This window comes from Stenella coeruleoalba (genome assembly GCF_951394435.1).
Source record: "Stenella coeruleoalba genome assembly, chromosome: 13".
Taxonomy (NCBI): domain Eukaryota; kingdom Metazoa; phylum Chordata; class Mammalia; order Artiodactyla; family Delphinidae; genus Stenella; species Stenella coeruleoalba.
In genome coordinates this window covers 30196542-30209154 of record NC_137159.1, presented here as the reverse complement: position 1 = coordinate 30209154, position 12613 = coordinate 30196542, and the positions used below count along the sequence as shown (strand labels likewise).

The window sequence follows — 12613 nt, the reverse complement described above, 5'->3', positions numbered from 1 at the left end:
ACTCCTGAGCACGTTCCCAGCTAAGGTCGAACTAGGCAGTGCTCTGCTTTTTAGTTTCAGCTCTCATGGGGATGACTGAGGACACAGACAGTAGAGGGCAGTGCAGTGTAGTGCAGGAAGCTCTGGCTTGTGGGCCAGTAGGGTCTGAATCCTAACTCTGGCACTTATTAGGGGTTGGGCTCAGGCAAGTCACTTAACATTTCTGCACTCATTTTCTCTTTTGTAAAATAAAGAAACAGAATCTACCAGGATGAGTTGTATTTAGGATTTAAGATTAAATCTATGTGAGAAATGTACATATTTTCCCTAGGAGCAATGGTTCAATATTCACTAATTTAGTGTTCTGCGTGATTTTATAGATCATAATCACCATGAATAATGAGAATCAACTGTAATTACTTATAACAAGGTAACAAAAAAATACAGAAAATAATTCTTTGGATGGAGGGTAGGCAGTGGGAGGCTTCAAGAAGATTTTGAAATAGAACCTCACCAGGCACATAAGACGTGGAAGAGGCTTTCAAGAAGAGAGAACAGTACCTACAGAGAAAGGCCCAGGTATGTGAAATAAACAGGTAGTTTGGGAAATGGCACTTTAGAAAGTCTAGAGCAGTAGGAGATGAGGACAGAACACCAGACCACAGTGCTTCTCTTTGCCCTGTACACATCTTATACTGCAGAAGCTCTCCCTCTGCATTTAATTTTTGGTTTTCAGGTCTCTCTTCCATCAAACTATGAGCTCCTTAAAGACAAGGTCTCTAGAAGAAATCATAACTATAGTACTCTACATTTGCAAACGAGTAATTACTAAGCACAAACACACCTGAAAAGATTGAACTTTGGTTTTCAACTGCAGCCTTATACCAACTCACAATAGTGACCAACTCATAGGACTTCTAGTTGATGACTGCTAATAATTCTGTCATAATTTTTTTGTTGTTGTTCTAGACATCTGGACATTTGTTAGTTTTAAGATCTTCTTCTTTCCAGTGAGATTTTCTGTATTAACAGGGCTCAAACATATGGTCCTTTAGACAATGCTGCCTCTTCAGAGTAAAGACTCCTTTTAATTCACTCTATTAGACTTATTTCTTTATATACAAGATACAGTCTTAACATAATAAAATACAAGGAGGCATATTGATATATATGTCACAAATAGGATAAGGAAAACAATAAGAATTTTTCACAAAAGCTTGCAAAATTCTGGCCAAAACACAGTGGATGTGATATTAAACTCACTGCTTACATTTCCCCACTAAGAAGTAGGAAAAACAACTGCGATTTATGTAAAGTCATGAAACTAAGCACAGTTAGAATCTACTAGGCTTTGTACACGTGTGTTTTCTTTCTTCCCTCTTCCCCCCCTGCACACAGGGTAAAGGACCTGTCAGGCTTATCCTAGTACTTCCATTTCCTCCATCCCCTCAAACAAAATCCTCACTGTCCAACATCTAAATTCATATTTTCAAAACTTTAAGTCTCAATCAAAACTGAATATGATGTTACTTCTTCCCCATAAAATTCTTGGCATATTTTATTTAGGCACAACATAATTTATACTTTTATCTAGAAACATATGGCTACAACCAACACTATTGAAACCCAAACTGATATACTATGAAGGTGAATACAAATTCTCTGTGAAAGGGGAATAGAGAATACTGTTTTTAAACAGATTTAATGCTATATTATCCACAGGCTGGGTGTGATCAAATCACATAGCACCATACAGCTACTTGACAAAGTAGGGTGGTCAACCCCTTACCTACATTGCACACTCTCGGACACCCCAGTTAAGTTGTTTAAAGTATAATCCAATTCTATCTACTTAAAAAATAATAATGATACATTTTAAAATTTCTTGCTTCCAGTAAACCCTTCTCATTTGCATTTTCAAAAATTATCACCGGGCTTCCCTGGTGGCGCAGTGGTTGAGAGTCCGCCTGCCAATGCAGGGGCACGGGTTCGTGCCCCGGTCCGGGAAGATCCCACATGCCGCGGAGCGGCTGTGCCCTTGAGCCACGGCCGCTGAGCCTGCGCGTCCGGAGCCTGTGCTCCGCAACGGGAGAGGCCACAGCAGTGAGAGGCCCGCGTACCGCAAAAAAAAAAAAAATATCACCAAAACAACTATAATGGGACAGATTCTGGAAAAGATATAATGATCAATGCCATTTTCAGGAAGGGAAGAATGGGTTACCATTAACAAAACTGATTAAAGTCCCCAACCTTGAAAAGCTCCCTGTACAGTGTATTCTGCCTCTCTTGCGTTCACCTTCCAGGAGCCTGGAAGGGGCAAGTAGAAAATGTTAGTTTCCATGAGAGATGAAGATGAAATGTAAGGGATGGGAGGGAGTAAAGGGCTCACTCGCTTAAGGGAAGGATGAAGACAAGTGGCCAAGGTCCCTAACTCAAATCAGGTGTTGGTGGGAATGTAAATTGATACAGCCACTATGGAGAACAGTATGGAGGTTCCTTAAAAAACTACAAATAGAACTACCATACGACTCAGCAGTCCCACTACTGGGCATATACCCTGAGAAAACCATAATTCAAAAAGAGTCATGTACCAATATGTTCACTGCAGCTCTATTTACAATAGCCAGGACATGGAAGCAACCTAAGTGTCCATCAACAGATGAATGGATAAAGAAAATGTGACACATATATACAATGGAATATTACCCATGAAAAGAAACGAAATTGAGTTATTTGTGGTGAGGTGGATGGACCTAGAGTCTGTCATACAGAGTGAAGTCAGAAAGAGAAAAACAAATACCGTATGCTAACACATATATATGGAATCTAAGAAAAATAAAAGTCATGAAGAACCTAGGGGTAAGACGGGAATAAAGACACGGACCTACTAGAGCATGGACTTGAGGATATGGGGAGGGGGAAGGGTAAGCTGTGACAAAGTGAGAGAGTGGCATGGACATATATACACTACCAAACGTAAAATAGATAGCTAGTGGGAAGCAGCTGCATAGCACAGGGAGATCAGCTCGGTGCTTTGTGACCACCTAGAGCGGTGGGATAGGGAGGGTGGGAGGGAGGGAGACGCAAGAGGGAAGAGATATGGGAACATATGTATATGTATAACTGATTCACTTTGTTATAAAGCAGAAGCTAACACACCATTGTAAAGCAATTACACTCCAATAAACATGCTAAAAAAAAGACAGCCAAAAAAAAGAAGAATGAAGGTTTGAGTAACGTGGGAACGCAGGGAGTTTAAGAAACGCAAATAATGCAGGGGGACCCGCGAATGGGGGAGGGGCGAAAATGCGCAACTCCTACCCCTTCCCATCTCCGGGAGGGGGACGGCAGGAGGCAGCACTCGTCAATTTGCCTGGCAGTGTCGCACCCAGGCAGTAAAGGGACTCGCAAGCCAGAGACTTCAGTCCGAGTATTAGAAGGGGGCTGAGTCGGGGGGGTCAGGGAAGTTGGGGGCGGGGGAAGAATAGCGCGCCGGTGCTGGGAGAAAGGGACTAAAGACCGCCTAGCACCTCCGAGGGGCAGGGACTGACGCCGGCGGATGCCCCTTCTCGCCGAGGGCCACGATGTGGGACCTGCCGGCTTACCTCCTCACTGGAGCTCGGGAAGGCGCGCCCCGCCCCTCACAGCCCCGACGGCAGCGGAAAGGGAGGCGCAGTGTGCCCCCAGAGCCGGGAGAGCGGCGCTTCCCGCGCGTCCCCTCCCCGGCAGCCCGGGCGCCCGAGCCCACCTGGGCTGACCAGAAGCCCCTCCTCCAGATCGTACTCTGCTACTCCTCCGAGAACCTGAGCCGTCGCCGCAGAGAACGCCGTCGCCAGAACAGTCTCGGCCTGTAGTACCAAAGCGTGAGCCACGGCACCCAAGGAGCGCCGCTATCACTCGCTAGGTTACCTCTTACTGCACACTGGTCCTCACCCCGCCCCCGAACCCAAGCCATTGGTTGTTGGGCACCGCCCCATTCGTCTATTGGACCAAAGAGGATGCCGCTCAGTCACCTAGAAGGGCACGTGTGCTTCTTATTGGTCTAAATGTGAAGCAGTTCCCGCCCACTCCCTCAGAAGTTCCAGCTTCTGATTGGTTTTAATGCCTGTCTTTTCGCTCCCTGAGTTCTTTCCCTCGGGGTGGAGCACCTCCTTGAGAGAGCTCAGATTGGCTGAAAGGACTCTACGTTAGTCCAGTAGAGGCATTGGGCCAAGGAGCCTTCGGGTCCCCACGTGGGGGAGGAGCCCAAGGCGCAGCACCTCTGGGTTTGTTTACACAGGCCCTTGCTCCCGTTTCCTTCCATTGGCTGAGCCAGCAGCCACTCCCACTGGGTTGCGCCACTCAGTCTAGCACGGAGGGGCGTGGAGGCGGGCCTCAGGGGGTTTCCCCCCAGCTGTCAATTACCAAGGGAGGAGCTTTGAGCAAGGCTGACTGGGACATGGTGCGGCCCTCCATTGAGGAAATTTGGGGAGTTGGAGCAGAGGCACTCTTCACATTTCTAGAGACAAATCTAGCTTTCTGAATGTTAAAAAATATATAAAACCTTACTATCCCTTTGGATTTACGGCGTCCAATCTTTGCTTGCGAAGGACTTTGAATTTTATCCTTCAGGAAGTGGGGATTTCTTTATGGAAATCCTTACACATCTTTGTCTCTCCCCACCTCTCCTGTTAACTGTGTACATAACACAAAGTAGAGGCTTAGTAAGTGATTGCAAAATGAGTGGATACATGATAAAAATGACAAGAACAGCTAAGTAAGCTCATTAAATAATACAGTAATTAGATAAATATATATGTAATATATTAAATATAATAATTAAGTAAATACATAAATAATTAAATAAATTCTTTCATTTAACAAACATTATCGAGCATATGCTACGATGTTCCAGGCTCTGATCTAAGCTCTGGGTATATATGAACAAGACAATGAAGATGCACGCAGGGTGCTTATTCTCTAGCTGAGGAAACTGACAATAAACAAGTAACCAATAAATAATAAAATGTCCCAGTCAGAATGACCATCATCAAAAAGTCTACAAACAATAAATGCTGGAGAGGGTGTGGAGAAAAGGGAACCCTCCTACACTCTTGGTGGGAATGTAAATTGGTACAGCCACTATGGAGAACAGTATGGAGGTTCCTTTAAAAAATAAAAATAGAGCTACCATATGAACCAGCAATCCCACTCCTGGGCATATATCCTGAGAAAAACATAATTCAAAAAGATACATGCACCTGAATGTTCACTGCAGCACTATTTACAATAGCCAAGACATGGAAGCAACCTAAATGTTCATCGACAGAGGAATGGATAAAGAAGATGTGGTACATATATACAATGGAATGTTACTCAGCCATAAAAAAGAGTGCAGTAATGCCATTTGCAGCAACATGGATAGACCTAGAGATTATCATACTGAGTGAAGTAAGTCAGACAAGGACAAATATCATATGATATTACTATATGTAGAATCTAAAAAAATGGTATAAATGAACTATTTACAAAACAGACTCACAGATTAAGAAAACAAAATTATGGTTACCAAAGCGGAAAGGTGGGGGGATGTAAATTAGGAGTTTGGGATTAACATGTACACACTACTATATATAAAATATATGATCAACAAGGACCTACTGTATAGTACAGGGAATTCTACTCAATATTCTGTAATAACCTAAATAGGAAAAGAATTTGAAAAAGAATAGATATATGTGTATGATGTATAACTGAATCACTATGCTGTACACCTGAAACTAACACAACATTGTAAATCAATTATACTCCAATATAAAATTTTTTTAAAAAATTTAAACAATAAAATATGCTTTGACTAAGCACTACAAAGAAAAATAAAGCAGGGTTAAGAAATGGTTAAGGGAATGCCTGTTTTAGGTTTAACAGTTTAAGAGCTGTTTGAGGAAGGAGCATTGAACAGAGACATGAATAATGTGAAGAATGGGAAGAGGGTACCATTCCCAGGGCCATTAGGCTGCACAACTCTAGAATCACTAGTCACATTGCTTCTTGCATTTCCAACTTGGGTTATTAGGTATATATCCTTTTAGGATTGTCTACTCTGGTTTTAAGCTTTATCTGATTAAATAAATAGATCTTACAAGAAACACGTCTCTTTTAGAAAAAAAATCTGTCTCCAAGATGACTTCCCCATACCCTCCACTGCTTATTTTCCTAAGGCGGCTTCAGGTGTATAGTGAGCGAGGGACTTACATGATCCACAGCTTTGAAAAACAGAGTCTGCAGGTCAGTATGGTGTCCTTGCACAATCAGAAATACTCTTCAAGGATGAAGATTTATTGCCAGGATAGCAATGGGATGTGGGGAAGAGTTGGTGGGCTCTTGTTGCTTCCCTCCATACTACTGATACTGTCTCTTATAACTTCGTGACTGGATATCACTAATGATAAAGAGAAAGTCTTAAAAGCAGTTAGAGAAAAAAGGTACATCACATGGTGGAGGTGAGGAGGGGGAGACAAGAACTACATCAGACTTATCAGAAACTATGGAAGCCAAAAGACAAGGGGGGAGGTAGCTTTGTGGATATTTGGTGGTAGTATACAGACTAGATAGGAGTCCATAGGGACAGAAAGGAGACAATAACCAGTCATGTAGTTATAGGGGATGGTGTCAGCTGGAGAAAGGGAGACAACAGGAGTCCACCAACCCTTCACCACATCCCACTGCTGTCCTAGTGATAACTCTTCATTCTTTAAGGGTATTTCTTTTATTTTTACTGTGGTAAAATACACATAACAAATTTTTTACTATTTTAACCATTTTAAGACTTCCCTGGTGGCGCAGTGGTTAAGAATCCGCCTGCCAATGGAGGGGACATGGGTTCGATCCCTAGTCCAGGAAGATTCCTCATGCTGCAGAACAACTAAGCCCGTGCACCACAACTACTGAGCCTGCACTCTAGAGCCCACGAACCACAACTACTGAGCCCACGTGCTGCAACTACTGAAGCCCTCGTGCCTAGAGCTCCTGCTCCGCAACAAGAGAAGCCACCGCAATGAAAAGCCCACGCACCGCAACGAAGGGTATTCCCTGCTCACCGCAACTAGAGAAAGCCCGTGTGCAGCAACGAAGACCCAATGCAGCCAAAAATAAATAAATAAAAATTTAAAAAGTATACAGTTCAGTGGCATTAAGTATATTCACATTGTTGTGAAACCATCGCCACTGTCCATCTTCAGAATGATTTTATCATCCCAAATTGAAATTCTGTACCCATTGACCACTAACTTCCCATCCTCCCCTTCCCTCATTTCCTGGAAATCACCATTCTATTTTCTGCTCTATGAATTTGACTACTATGGGTACCCCATGTAAGTGGAATCAAACAATATCTGTCCTTTTGTGTCTGGCTTATTTCAGTAGGCATAATGTCTTCAAGGTTCACCCGTGTTGTATAGCATTATAGCATGCATCAGAATTTCATTCCTTTTTAAAACTAAATAGTATCTGATTGCATATATAGATATGCAACCTTTTGTTGATCCATTCATCTGCCAATAGAATTTGAGTATTATGAGTAATGCTAATATGATTGTACAAATATCTGTTCAAGTCCTTTCATTCTTTAAATTCTTTGGGGTATATACTCAGAAGCAGAATTGTTGGATCATATGATAATTCTATGTTTACTTTTTGGAGGAACTGCTGTTTTCCACAGAGGTTACTCCATTTTACATTCCCACCAGCCGTGCATAAGGGTTCTAATTTCTCCACATCCTTGCCAGCACTTTCTATTTTCTGTTTCTTTTTCATATAATAGCTATCCTAATGAATGTGAAGTGGTATCTCATTGTGGTTTTGGCTTGCATTGTCCTAATTATTAGTGATGTTGAGCATCTTTTCATGTGCTTTTTGGACATTTGTATACCTCTGGAGAAATATCTATACAAGTTCTTTGCACATTTTAAAGTTAGGTTGGTTTTGTTGTTGTTGTTGTTTGCTTTTGAATTGTACGAGTTCTGTATGTATCTGGACAGTAATCTGTTATCAGATATATGATCTGCAAATATTTTCTTCCATTCTGTGGGTTGCCTTTTCTCTGTTGAGAGGGTTCTTTCAATGCTTGAAAGTGTGTTTCTGGAGGGTATGGTGGAGGCTAGTAGGCAGACAAGTAATTTTTTTTCTGAAGGAGCTAAGCATTCCTTGTAGGCTCTGTTTAAATTACTTAATCAGACGAAGCTTTAAACCAAAGTGGTTTAAACTATTCTGAAGCCTGTGTGCCTAGAGCCCGTGCTCCACAACAAGAGAAGCCACGACAATGAGAAACCCACGCACCGCAACAAAGAGTAGCCCCTACTTACAGCAACTAGAGAAAGCCCGCGCACAGCAACGAAGACCAACACAGCCATAAATAAATAAATAACATAAGAAGAAGAAGAAAGAGGAAGACACAAAACCAAGGAAAGCGGGAGATCTAACAGAAGACAAAAATGAAGGGAATCCCCAGAAAGACAATGAAGGGGCAGTAGCTGTGCAACAGTCCTAGAGAGCAACCTGCTTGCAGTGGAGAAGAGAACTTGGGACTCCAGGAGTGATGTCTCCCAGAAAAAAATGGAATGGATATGTCAGCTATATGTATGGCCATATCAACAGGCAATTTTATAGCTGCGGATTAGTTAGTGATAAATTCATAGAAGACTAAGAGGGAATTATAAGTGTGAGAAAAAGACAAAAGAAAAGGCACATAATTATACTACTCTTGGTGGCTTAGCTACAAACGATAATAGCAAATACACACATAGCGCTTACTACGTGCCAGGCACTATTCTAAATATTTTACATTTATTAACTCATTTAATCCTCACAGTAGCTCATTTTGCTGATCAGAAATCTTTGACAAAGAGGTTAAATACCTTGTCACACAGTGTGGTCATTTCCTCTTGTTGCTGTAACAAATTACCACAAACTTAATTGTTTAAAACAATACACATTTATTATCTTACAGTTCTGGAGTCTAGAAGTCCAAAATAAGTTTCAATGAGCTAAAATCAAGGTGTCTGCAGGCTGCGTTCTATCTGGAGGCTCTAAGGGAGAGCCCATGTCCTTGCTTTTTCCATCTTCTGGAGGCCACCTACATTCCTTGGCTCGTGGCCCCTTCCTCCATCTTCAAAGCCAGCAGTGTAGCATTTTCTCTCCCTCTGACTTCTGCTTCCATCCTCACCTCTTCTCTCTCTGACTCTGATTCTTCTGCCTTCCTCTTAATAAGACCCTGGTGATTACACTGGGCACACCTGGTAATCCAGGATAATTGCTCCATCTCAAGATCCTTAACTTAATCACAACTGCAAAGTCCCTTTTACCATGTAAAGTAAAATATTCACAGGTTCTGGAAATTAGAGCATCAGCATCTTTGAGGAGACATTATTTAGCCTATCACACACAGCTAAAGGTGGAGGCAGGATTCAAATCCAGATACTGTTATCTCCAGAGTTCTTACTCTTATTATGCCCTGTTGCCTCTATGACAATATTTTCATGGTCAGAATCATGTTGGCACTGAATATGGATTCACACTGGGAAGACAGGGAGAGGGAAAGTATGTAGTGAGTGGCATAAGAGAGCTAATTCCCCTTATTTCACAGTGGAAAGGCATTAGATAGACCAAATAGATAGTCTAAAAAAAATCCAAGAATAAATATATAACCAAATTATTAATACATGAGGATACATCAAAAGAAAACGTAAGGGGCTTCCCTGGTGGCGCAGTGGTTGAGAGTCCGCCTGCGATGCAGGGGACGCGGGTTCGTGTCCCGGTCCTGGAGGATCCCACGTGCCGTGGAGAGGCTGGGCCCGTGAGCCATGGCCGCTGGGCCTGCGCGTCTGGAGCCTGTGCTCTGCAACGGGAGAGGCCACAACAGTGAGAGGCCCACGTACCTCAAAAAAAAAAAAAAAAAAAAAAAAAGTTATCAAAAGAAAAGGTAAAAAGGTTGAAAAAGTTGCCTCAAGGATGGAGGAGGGGACTGGTGATTTTCATTGGAAGTCTTGGAAAACCAACTGATTTTGTAAAACATGCATAGGCATTAGTTTGATTAAAGAGATTTAATTAGAAAACCATAAAGTGTGAATATGGGACCCTGTTTACGGAGTTTCTATTTTCAGTGTTCACCCTGCTGGTTTTTGCTCTCATGTTCCCCGGCTCCCTGACCTTGTCTCAGGATCCTGTTTCTTGGCTCTGGCTCCTTACATGATGGCTAGATTTGGCCAAGTTCCTCAGCCCTGGCACCCTTCCTTGGACACAGCTTTGGTATTTGTCCTCTAGCTGCAAGTCTGGGCCTCTGAGTATCTAAACCTCCACTATCAGAAGGGGGACAGACAAGGACTAATCTAGCTTTGGTGGGTTCCAGGCATGACATGTGGGCAGAGCAAGTCTTTCTGATTTTTATGTGGGCTGAAGCCAAAAGGTAGAGACCAGAATGAGAGGCAAAAGTAGGGATCCTATACCTGGGAGCTCATTTTAGGGAAAACGCAGAGAGCAGGAGCCAGGTTGTAGAGCCAATGTAGGATGAGTGAATAGGGGTGAAAGAATGGAAATTTCTTCCAAGAACAAAGAGAGACAGAGGGGCCTGGGGCACTGGATGGGCATTGACTAGGGGTGACAACCAAATGGGCCATAGCAAATAGGTCCTTGGCCTCTCGTTAAGATCATTAACAAATACTCCAGTATTTTTTTCTAGACTCATGGTAGACTGTACTTTTCCTTCCCTTTTAAAGTTAGGCATGAACATGTGATTTGCTTTGGCCAATGAAATGTAAATGGAAGCAATATGTGTTATTTCTGGACAGGCCAGGTGCAAGGCCTCTGCATGTGGCACCCTCTGAGCAAGTGAAACTAGACTAACCACAAAGGCAAAGAAAAAGGCTGCCTAAAGTCGTACTAAGCTCACAGCCACCCTGAAACACACCTCTTGACATTGCCCTGCCCACCAGAGGGACAAGACTCAGCTCCACCTACCAGAGGACAGGCGTCAGCCCCTCCCACCAGGAAGCCTACACAAGCCCTTGGACCCACCAGGGGACAGACACTAGAATCAAGAGGAACTGTGATCCTGCAGCCTGTGGAAAGGAGAACACAAACACAGTAAGTGAGACAAAATGAGATGACAGAGAAATATGTTGCAGATGAAGGAGCAAGATAAAAACCTACAAGAACAACTAAACGAAGAGGAGATAGGCAATCTACCTTAAAAAGAATTCAGAGTAATGATAGTAAAGATGATCCAAAATCTCAGAGAAAGAATGGAGGCACAGGGCTTCCCTGGTGGCGCAGTGGTTGAGAGTCCGCCTGCCGATGCAGGGTACACGGGTTCATGCCTTGGTCCGGGAAGATCCCACGTGACGCAGAGTGGCTGGGCCCATGAGCCATGGCCGCTGAGCCTGCACATCCGGAGCCTGTGCTCCGCAACGGGAGAGGCCACAACAGTGAGAGGCCCGCGCACTGCAAAAAAAAGAAAAAAAGAAAAAGAAAAAAGAATGGAGGCACAAACCAAGAAGATACAAGAAATGTTTAACAAAGAGGTACAGGATAAGCCCAAGGAGGAACAGGCTGAGACACATATTAATCAAACTAACACAAATTAAGAATACAAGTGATGGGCTTCCCTCGTGGCGCAGTGGTTGAGAGTCCGCCTGCCGATGCAGGGGACATGGGTTTGTGCCCCGGTCCAGGAAGATCCCACATGCCGCGGAGCGGCTGGGTCCGTGGGCCATGGCCGCTGAGCCTGCAGTTCCGGAGCCTGTGCTCCGCAATGGGAGAGGTCACAACAGTGAGAGGCCCGCGTACTGCAAAAAAAAGCAAAAAAAAGGCTAAAACATTAGCTTTTATAAATGGATCAATCAGAAACTAAAATACAACTATGTAATAAATGATTATACTAATGAGAAATCAAGACTATGTGGGTGAACATGTTATCAATTATTAGTGTTGACCAGAAACTTTTGGCCACAGGTCTTTAACATAAAGAGACTTTGCAGAATAAACTTGAGGTTAGAGCTGGCTGATAAAATATTGATAGTTTCCGAATTTCTCCACGAGTTTCTTAGGTCTATACTGATTTCAATGATCTAAATATTCATTTGCAAATTCATCTATTTTAAGGACATTGGGAGTAATGATTTTTTTCTTCTCCTTAGTGCTTGCATCTATTATGTGATCCTTATTTTTTGCCTGGCATTTTTAATTACATGTTGTGACTGCCTGATTTATTCCTCAATAAAATTGCCACCTCTTTAATGGTCATGTTTTAGAATTCTTGATTTCTCTACCTCACATACACATGTCCAGCAAGTATCTATTTATGGATGAACTTTAAAGATTCATGTTGTGAATATGAGCCCATAAACACCACCACTACCCAATTTGTCTTTCACAAGCCTTTATGTTTATATAGGAACTTGCATTCTGAACGCAAAGCTCGTCCACATTCCCAATGATCAGAAGGGTTCCACTGTACTTTGTGAACCAAAATTCCAAGAATGCCTCCAGGTTCCAAATTTACCCCTCCTGTAATAGAAAATCCAGGGCTGACCTCTTCTGCTGAGGTGGTAGTTTCTGATTACACAATATCGTGTTCCCTTCCTGGGGTTGCAGGAGCCCA

At 42.9% G+C, this 12613-nt stretch overlaps 1 protein-coding gene across 1 annotated transcript in view; it reads right to left on the bottom strand.

Moving 5' to 3' along the window:
* PAIP2B (poly(A) binding protein interacting protein 2B) overlaps window positions 1–3925 on the bottom strand; it is a 39755-nt gene extending 35830 nt beyond the window's left edge. The window contains exon 1 of the mRNA XM_079940603.1: window positions 3728–3925. The gene's annotated coding sequence lies outside the window, so the exon portion shown is untranslated. The remainder of the gene's footprint in view (window positions 1–3727) is intronic.
* Window positions 3926–12613: the final 8688 nt, after the last annotated feature.